The following is a 10,540-nucleotide window of genomic DNA, read 5'->3' as shown; positions in this document are numbered from 1 at the left end:
CATTTTATTATGAAGATTCTAAAATTATTAAGGCTTAACATATTGATTGACCCCTGAATATAGTAACTTTTCTCACATTAGTTCTTAAATTTTTTTTTATCATATTAGTTCAATAAAACTGCTACATAAATTAGCCCCTTTTTTTTTTTTTTCTAAATTTCCATAAAATCAACAATTACTGTAGTGACACGTCTTTCAATAATTATTTATTTATATAAATTAATTTAATTAAATAATATTCCTTTAATGCTCTAGAATGGAAATGATTTAATGGAAATTTTGCTTTTATGGAAATAGTGGTGAGATCTTGAATTGAAAGGCAAGGAGTGAAATTTTGGGCTTGCATGGTTTTTAGTAGGAGGTGGCCGATGTTCATGGTGTTGATGGTAAAGTGTTTGATATTGTTCTACATCACCAAAATTTCTAAAAATAAAAGGGGTTAGCGATGAAGTAAACTGTTGTGATTTGACAAAAGAAAACGTAAGTTGAAGAGTTAAAAAATTTAAAAAATTAAAATAAATTTTTTTAAAGTTGGAGGACTCAATCATCATTATGCCATCAATAAATTAAGTTTAAATTTTTGTTCCACACCCAAGTAATGATTGTAAATTTACAAGTCATCTGACCAATCTGACACCCAAAGCTCATCTGTTGACATTCTTTTTACAGTAGTAGTTTGATGTTATTTTGATGCAGAAGTTTGATGTATCATCTTACTCAATAAACAAAAATTTTAAGCTTTATTTGATAGTAATTATTTAGTTAAAATAAGAAGAAATGATTTTGATAGTCCAAAAAAACTTATAAGCTTCTCTTTTCTTTTTTTTCGTAATTCCAATTATGAAATTGGTTACTTGATGTGCTATCTCCAGCTTTATGATTTTGGTTCCCTTACTTCATATGGATATTCGGCCTCATTCTAAAGGCATATTTCAACAAATATATTTGTTAATTCATAATTTTATTATTTTGGATATCCCTAATTAATATTATAATTTTTATATTCATTTTATTTTAATAATTTAAATAAACTTTTTTAAAAAATTGCTAAAAAAACATTTTAATTTAAATGTTAAAAGTAAGGTATAAATATTAATTACATCGATAAATATTAAATTAAGTGGTAAAATACATTGTACTTTTAAAAAAATTTAAATTCAAACTCAACAAAAGGCATTATCAATAGGATCATCCATGAATTCTAACAAATTAGTAGTTATAAACAATAAAATAGAAATAAAAGATACATTAATTACAACTTCAAAAGGGTGTTGTATATTTAATTTTAGAAATAAAATTATAAATATATGTTACTATTGCAGTTGATGTTTACTGAATAACATAACAGTTAATGAAAGAGTTTAACTGTGGTGGTCACTATGACTTGATATTGCAAAAATTATGCAAACAAAAACACAAAAAAATGACTTGGCACTACAAAAATTGTGTAAAAAAAAACATAAAGAATGCTAAGGTATGTTTGTGCCATTTAATTTCCTTACGTCTACAGAGTCTAGTTCAATAAATAATTTCATTATCTTTAATCAACAATACAACAAGTGAATCGCATTCTATCACTTTCCAAATATAGAGGTCTCATATTTCTACCTAAAAATTAAAACACTTATCTCCAAATTCTCCCCCTAAAAACTTGGGTAGTAAACACATAAGGTTTACAAATCAATTTGTGCTCTCACAAAAACAATTCCTCAAAGAATAAATACAAGTGCTCTCAATATGCTCTCATACATCACATGAGTAAGTCTCTTACCATATATCAATTTCGATTTTCTAACATACAATCTAAATGAATACAAAGCAACTCCTTGAAAATAACAATTTTACTCAAACAATAAAATTATTAATATGATAAAGATATGACTTTTCAAACTTAGCATTGCAATCTTGATCAAGTCTCCACAAAACACGTGTTGTCTTGATTAATTTGAATCCAATCCAATCTTCACTAGCCAGAAGTTGATTTTCATAAATAGGCTCTAGTATCTTCAAAAAATCTACACAATAACTAATCTAAAGATTTTGTTGCATAAAATTACCGACACAAATAAAAAAAGTATTTTTACTACCTCAGTGGCAGTTTATAATGAAAACTACTGAACGCCACTCAACATAGAATCATATCTTGCTTCAATAGTATATATCATGGGCGAATCTAGGGGGGTTGGCAGGGGCCCGACCCCCCTAAAATAGAAATTTTTTTTATTTTGGCTCCTTAAAATTTTTAAAATTTTAAATTAGTAAAGATAAAATTACATTTTGACACCCCTAAAAATAATTAAAATTTAAAATAATATTTTAAAATTTATATTTTACTATTATAAAAATTATAATTTAATTTCAACCCTTAAAAGATTTTCTGACTTCCCGTGTTATATATATAATTTTTTATTCTTTTCATCCGCATGATAAGAATGATATAGTATATATACGTGTGATGGGCATGTACCTGAACTGTTTGACCTAAGACTCACATTACATTCGCATCATGCGAAAAATATGTTCCATGACGCAAACTAGAGGAAAAAGAAAAGAAAAGCAAAGCAAAGCGAAGTTTAAAGAATATCTTACACCACTTTCTTGAATGAAACCATATAAAAGTAAAAGTAAAAGCAAAATGAGGCTGTTGTTGTTGTATATGTATGTATGCTTCTGCCCCTACTACTGTATTTTGAATTGATTGATGTTATGGCTTGGCAACTAAGTTTGTCGATTTCAAATCAAACTTACTTCCACAGTATATATATATATATATATATTCTTCTCTTTTGATCTTATCGTTTTTCTCCTAAGGTCTTCCCCCTTTAGCTTCCTCCTTAGCAAGAGAGTAGATTTTATTCGGACATGTTGAGGGTTTATTAGGTTGTAAGAAGAAGAAGAAAGTTTGAGAAATTAAGGATAAGCTTGAGTTGAGAGTAAAGAAACAACAACACACACACAAACAGGGTTTCATGGAAAAGGACGATGTTGCTTTTGCCTTTTGCTATTGCTTATAAGCAAATTTGGTGATGCTGACTCTTTTAAGAATTATTCTAAGCACTAATGTGAGAATTATAATGCCTTCATTGCTGATACCTCGCACCTTTCCCTATCAGGGGGACAAAACATGGTTGAATGTCTTTTCTGGGTTGTTCTTTTAGTTTTAAATAATGCTTATTACATATTTTGGCTCCTATACTATATATAAATTATCAACTTGGTACTTCAAGAAAAATTTTCATCTTTCTAACAATCATTTTGTTGATCCCATAACCTCATCTACCATTTTATGTTACCAAACCTAAAGTTTAGACATTAAAAATCTAATGAGATATATTCACATGCGTATTTTTTTCCCTTAAAAACTTTATTTATTTTTCATCTTTTTTCATTAATTTCAAGCCTAGTTTTTTATTGGATTATTTCCTTTCATCTTTTCCATTTATTTTATGAACTTCATCTTTCTTTAAATACTAAAATTTCCTTTATTTTATTTTCTTTTCAAACCCATATTTTATAAACCTTAAAAAAGCAATATATATATATTTGCCAGCAGTGACTCCAACCACCATGCTCCATTGTGATGGTCATCGACTCAAGTTCAAGCTCCGTCGGTTTAGAGTTCTCCAGCTCCTAGAGTTGTTCATTTTTCTAAAATCCTCCTCAAACCCTATAAATTGAGCCTTAAAAGATACAAGACCCATCCATTCTAATATGCAGTTCGAAATATCCAATATAGGAGCGAAGCTAAATTTTTTAGGCGAAATTAAATTATAACTTTTACTATGATAAAAATATAATTTTATTATTTTAATAATTTATATATTTATAATCTTTATAAAAATTATATTTTATTATTTTAATAATCTATATATTTATAATTTTTATCAATTTAGAGAGTTAAAATATAATTTTATTTTTATTAATTTAAAATTTTAAAAATTTAAATAATAAATTTTTCATTTTAGAGACTGACCGCTGTCAACCCGTTAAGTACGGCCCAATCAAAATATCCCCACCATTGCTATTTCAAAAGAAAAAAAAATCTTCCTATCATTGGAAACCATGAAACCATATATGTGTTTTCTTTTTAATCTTTCTTTCTTTTTTTTTGGTTGCATTTCAAGTTTTTCCCTCGTTCCGTCGATGGATATGTCATTATTTACTTCAGCATTCAAGAATCGAAAATAAAAAAAGATGGAAGAACAATAGAATTTACTAAAAAATGAAAAAAATAGAAAAATGAAAAGGTTTTAAGAAATTAAAAATATATTTCTGTAAATGGCAATATTTGATTGGCTTTTCAAGCTACGTAGTTTTTTTCAAATAATTTGACTGACAGAATTAAAGTATAAGATATCAAATTTACTATTTTTTTTTCTCAATATGGTACTAAGGCTTTAAATAAAGGCATTGTTTGTGGTAGCTTTCTCCATGTATATAAATACATGCATTTGTGGTAATACGCTTCTTTTTTCCACTTTTAGCTGTACTTTAAGATGAAGGACTTTAGGGCATTTTATATCGATTCAGCTATAGCATCATGATTCAAATATATCTGTGACAAACCCCATCATAATTTTTTTTTCATAAATTAGTCCATGAGAGAAAGAAAAAAAAAAAAAGGACAAATCCCTTTTTGAGTTGTTTGAACTAAAAATCACCAAGATTTGCGTGAATATATGAATTGAAAGCTTTGCCAATTGCTAAGCCTAATATTTATGTAAAGATAAGAATGGGATACCGAGTATCTGTTTCATATGATATAATATATACTCAAATTTTCAATTTTTATTTAATATGGTAAAACTATAGGACATATTAATTTTTTATAGGAAAATTCATTAATTCATTTTGTGAACGGGACAAAACAATTCGGGAAAGAAAACCACATCCACTGAAGCAATAAAGAACAAGCTCCGTCAACACAATAAATCTTTAGTTTCAGTATCAATAGAAAATCATGACATATTGATAATTGGTTTTGTTACAACTCAAGCATGACATATTTGGAGTGCTTGCAAATACTTAATATAATAAGGAAATCAACTATGGTGGGTCCAAAGTGGTAGGCAAAATTTGGTAAAAGAATCTAGCATCCGCCAAACTAGAGAGGACGCGACAAAACCATCCCTAAAATCACTTGTAAAAGCAAGACTACATGTATAAGCCAGACTAAAATACGTGCTATAAAAGTAGAAAAAGACTTATAAAATTGAGGACTTATTAAACAATAGAAAACAAATAAAAAAAATAGAACTTAAGATAACATGGGTCTAAACCAACTCGTGAAATCATTTATTATTCTGAAATAATTTCAAAACAGAAAAGTATTAAGAAGTCGACAAAGAGCCACCCACTTTCCAAAGAAACTACTAGTGGCTGGTGGAGTTTCAGCGACGAAAGACACTTTTATCTGTCCATCACAACTTATGAAAACAACAAAGATACCCACAAAATAGATTTGCAAAATTAAAAGAGAGAAGACACATGGAGTGAATGACGAGAAGAAAGAAAGAGAGAATTGATAGGAGGGAGAAAAAAATGGGCAATAGCTAGCTTGGAGGTTCGTACTATTGCTGGGAAAAACAAAAAAGAAGAAGCAAACAACTTGGAGAAAAAAAGAGAAAATTTGAGGGCTTTCTTAGATTTATTATTCATTTTCAAATATATGCTAAATATTTTTAAAAAGTCCTTATGATGGAAGCTAGTATCTATAATCTAATTATTACTCATCAGATATTAGGATTTATGTTTGAAAGGTAATAAGCATTTCATTAGTCTAAGATACAAAACATGACATAATTGTATAGGTTTGTACAAGGTCTCCCCATTATATTAAAATTACAACCTTTTCACAACAACATTATCGGAATAAATAGACAAAGCAAAAAATTGAACGCAATAAGTAGTAGATAGAGCAACTAAAAGGCTACCTAAACAACATTAGACTTGGAAAAAGAAGAAATCTAAAATGAAAAATCAAATGAACACATTTAGTTAATAAGAAAACTCACTTACTCTTGCTTTCGCAAGCTTTTTTGCCTTGACATTTTCTTCCTTTGAGATTAGCTTAATTTCCCAACTCTGGTACTTATAGTAGTTCAAGCACGAGGCAACATTATTTTTGAAAATGTTAGGGGCTATACTGGGGTATTGAAACTAATAAACAATATTGCAATAATTACTTTCGAGAATAACTTTAGTAGATCCAACCTATCTTGAAATTAAGAAAATGATGAAGGTTTCCTTGACTGTGATGGTTTATGCCAAAGTTGGATCAGTCACACCAATTGATTTCAAGAAGGCTAACTAGGTTGCCCCGTTGTAATCATGGAGGATACCTTTGATCTCTGCTTGTCTATATTACCTTTTATGGATGTGTAGACGTTGAATTTCATAACATTAATAGAGGGAGGTGCCCAAATTGACCCAACTGGGTAATCTTTCTTAAGGTCCACTAGACAGAGATTATTGGGTGCCAAGAAAAAATCATTCGCCAAGAGAGCAATTGATTGTTGTTTTGCCTTACACGATGCAAGAAGTTCACATAGTGGTGGTGTACTGAGAGCCGTTAGAGAATGAAGGGTGTTTGTGGCATTCAAGTTGTGTGTGTATGTTTAGGGAAGCAAGGAAGGAAGAAGACATATCCTAAGGCGAGGGTGGCCATTTCTTAACCTTAGGCCTTGACAAGTGTACGATGTGGGTTTTCTCATGGTTGACCATTTAAGAAGTACAATAACCTTCTAGGTAGGTGGCAATAAGATAGACATAGACTAGGTCAGGTCTCACGTGTGATTCATCCAAGGGGATCTTACACTTTTTCTTGTTGAGGTAGATCAAAGGAGCTCTAGGTTTCATGTATATATGTGTTAATAAAGCTCGTAGTTGACAAAGTATTACTCTTGGCAAGGTCATAGTCAATGATGTTGTGAGATGACAGGGCAAGGGCAACGCTATTCTATTATCAAGGTACCAATAAGAATTACCCTCCTAATAGAGGAGGTATAAAGTGACCTACCTCGAAATGATGAACTTTCTTGTTTTCCAAGAATAAATGCTTGCGAAATGCATGTTTGGTGAGGAGGTAACACGTGTTTTACACATAAGTGCTTTTATAACATCGTTAATTTGAATTTAAGAATAACATTGTTTGAGTTTGCTCCATCTAATAAGGAGGATATATATTTGATCCTAATTGGTTACAAATCGGTAGGTTAATATTTTATAAATGGTACAATGGTTAATATTTTATTGTTGTGGGAAGTTGTGCCGTTTTTGAATCCTCCCTCATATGCCTTTCATTCTATAAACGGGGTACTTTAAGGCTTTTGTTGAGATTTTTGTCCCTACATATTAGAGAAAAGAAAATTTTAAAGAGAGTTTTGTAAATAAGTGTTTTTCGCTCAAGATCTTGCTAGAGTTTCTACCATCGTCCCTCCTTGTTAAGTTTCAAATTTGTTGTTTTTGTTTGTTTGTGTAGAAGGTTTTTTATAGATAATAGGATTAGGTTTTAGATTTTGGTATATATATCATGGCTGGTGATAGTGTCACGTAATGGATCTAGAACAGAAGAAAAACAGAGCGAAAAAAAAAATGAGAAATTGAGAGAAAAGAGAAAAAGAGAATACTGAGAATATTGATTCAAATTTCATAACTGTTTTTAGACTGTAGTTACAGGTATATAAGGCAACCAAGTAACAGAATCATACTAACAGTAATAATAGGCTAAAACACACCGTTTTAATAAGAGGGGTTTCCAGCAAAATGACTTGTTTAAACTAATGCTAAAACGCACTGTATAACTCGAATAATAACAGAAGTAAAATGCAACGTCCAACAAAAGAAATAACAATAATAACGAAAATATGAAAATGAAAAATACCGTTGAAACTATTCCATAATAAATACCCCTCCTCTGAAACAGGATCCGTGTCCTCAAGGATCAACACAGGAAAGCAACGTTGAAGATCATGCAAATTCTCCCAAGTAGAATATTCAGGAAAGGTGTCTGCCCATTCAACAAGAACCTCTATAGCAACATGGTTACCTTGCTTGATGAGGCGTCTGTCCAAGACTCGAATCGGTGTCTTGAGAAGAGCTCCATCAGACCCCACTTGTGGTAAAGTAGAAGCTCTTAATGTAGAACCAATATGCTTTTTCAATTGGGAGACATGAAAAATAGAATGAATACGAGCAAAATGTGGTAATAACAGTTTGTAAGTAACTAGTCCCACACGAGCTTTCACTGGAAAAGGGCCAAAATATCGAGGTGACAACTTTTGGTTCTTGAACTTGCGTAAAGAATGTCGTCAGTATGGCTGCAGCTTCAAATACATTAAATTTCCCACATAAAATTCTCGTTTCGACCTCCGTTTATCTGCCATTTGTTTCATTCAATCCTGAGCTTTAGTGAGATAAAATTTAAAAACCTTGCGCATGATTTCTCTATGTTGCAAGGTACGATCTACCATAGCCACTAGAGAAGCACTAGCCAAGTAAGGTAAATGAAGATATGGATCTTGCCCATAGAGAGCTTCATAGGGAGTGGTCTGAATAGCCGAATGGTAGGTGGTATTGTTTCACCACTCCACTAAGGGTAGCCAAGACACCGAAGCAGAGGGCTTTTCACCAGTCATGCATCTCAAATAACTTTCTAAACATTTGTTAAGAATTTCTGTCTAGCTATCAGTTTATGGGTGGTAGGCAGTGGACATCTTCATTTTAGTTCCCAAATGTCGAAACAGTTCCTGCCAAAAGCTGCTAAAAAAATTCTGTCTCTATCAGACACGATCGACTCAGGTATCCCATGCAACTTATAAATGTGGTTAAGATATTCTTAAGCGACGGTGAATGTAGTAAAAGGATGAGCCAAGGTAATGAAATGACCATACTTGGTCAAACGGTCAACCACTACAACAATGGCTAATTTACCTGGTGACAAAGGCAGACCCTCAATAAAATTCATGCTGATGATAGTCCAAGCACGATCAGGTATAGGTAAGGGTTGCAAAAGCCCAGGTGAAGCAGAGTTATCAGCTTTGCAGCGTTAGCAAACTACACACTCTAGTACCTAATGCTTAACATTTTTAGAGAGACCTTTCTAATAGAGCAAGATAGAGATCCTGTGGCGAGTGGCATGGATGCCAGAATGACCTCCCAAAGCACTATCATGAAAAAGACCAAATATGTGTCTTCGAACCTGGATATCATTTCCAACCACAATTTTTCCCATTCTATGAAGAAATGTACCATGCCACGAGTATTTAGGATGCAACTGGGGCTGCATTTGAACATCTTAACACAGCTGGTGTAACTTCTTATTTGTTTTCCATGAAGCAACAATGTATTCCCATACCTTAGACCAAAAAGAGTCAAGATTACCTTCGCATTGGAGCAGTTGATGAGTGTGGTCAGAAGGTTTCCTAGACAAGGCGTCTACTGCTGTATTCTAAGCTCTTTTGCGATATGAGATCGAATAATCGTATCCCAGCATCTTAGCAACCCACTTCTACTGGTAAGGTATAATGGCCTACTGTTCTGATAGGAATTTTAAGCTCTGGTAATCTGTTTTGATGAAGAAATACCAGTCAACAAGATAGGGATGCCACTTCTTAACTACTAACAGTACTGCAAGCATCTCTTTGTCATAGATGGACAAAGCTTGATACTTAACTCCCAACGCTTTGCTAAAGTATGCCACTGGCTTTCCATTCTGCTGCAAAACAGCTCCAACACTTTGGCCACTAGCATTCGTTTCCACACAAAAAGACTCCTGAAAATTTGGTAAAGCAAGAACTGGAGCTTGAAAAACAGCTGCTTTGAGCTGATCAAAAGCAGTTTGCTCCTACTCTATCCATTGCCAAGTTACATCTTTTTTAATAATGTGGTGAGGGGCTGAGCCAATAATCCATTCCCCTTAATGAATCGTCTATAATACCCAGAAAACCCAAGGAAGGCTCACAAACTCCTTGACAGGCTTTGGAGGAGACTAGTTGAGAACAGTAGCCACCTTGGTTCGATCCATACTGAAAACTCCTTGAGAGAACAGTAGTCCCTTTAATGAGCTCTCGACGCCCAAAACACGTGTTTAGAACTAATCGAGACTTAATTAGAAGCTTAGAGAATTTTTCACTAAATTTCAAAATTTTTCCTATGTACAGGACTCACATGCCCATGTGATTTAGGGACATGCTCGTGTGACCCTCAACATGCCCGTGCTTCAGGCCGTGTGGACTAAAAAATGAGCCTTTTACAACAAGATTACTAGCCCTGCAAACCTTGAACAATAAGCTACTTAAAATCCAATCTTTCAACCAATCCAAAACATGATTAAATACATTTAAAACAGGTCAGAACTATCAATATAATGATCTAACTCATGTATGTTCATAGATATCTAACATAAATTATCTAAACAATTCATTTAAATACCATTCAACCAATTCAAACTAAAACTATATAAATGGCTATATTATAAGGCTTATGTTTATATATATAAATCAACCAATATCATTTTATACACCATTAATATTCACATCTC

The sequence above is a fragment of the Gossypium arboreum genome, chromosome 6, assembly GCF_025698485.1.
Source record: "Gossypium arboreum isolate Shixiya-1 chromosome 6, ASM2569848v2, whole genome shotgun sequence".
Taxonomy (NCBI): domain Eukaryota; kingdom Viridiplantae; phylum Streptophyta; class Magnoliopsida; order Malvales; family Malvaceae; genus Gossypium; species Gossypium arboreum.
Note: the sequence above shows the minus strand (reverse complement) of the source record.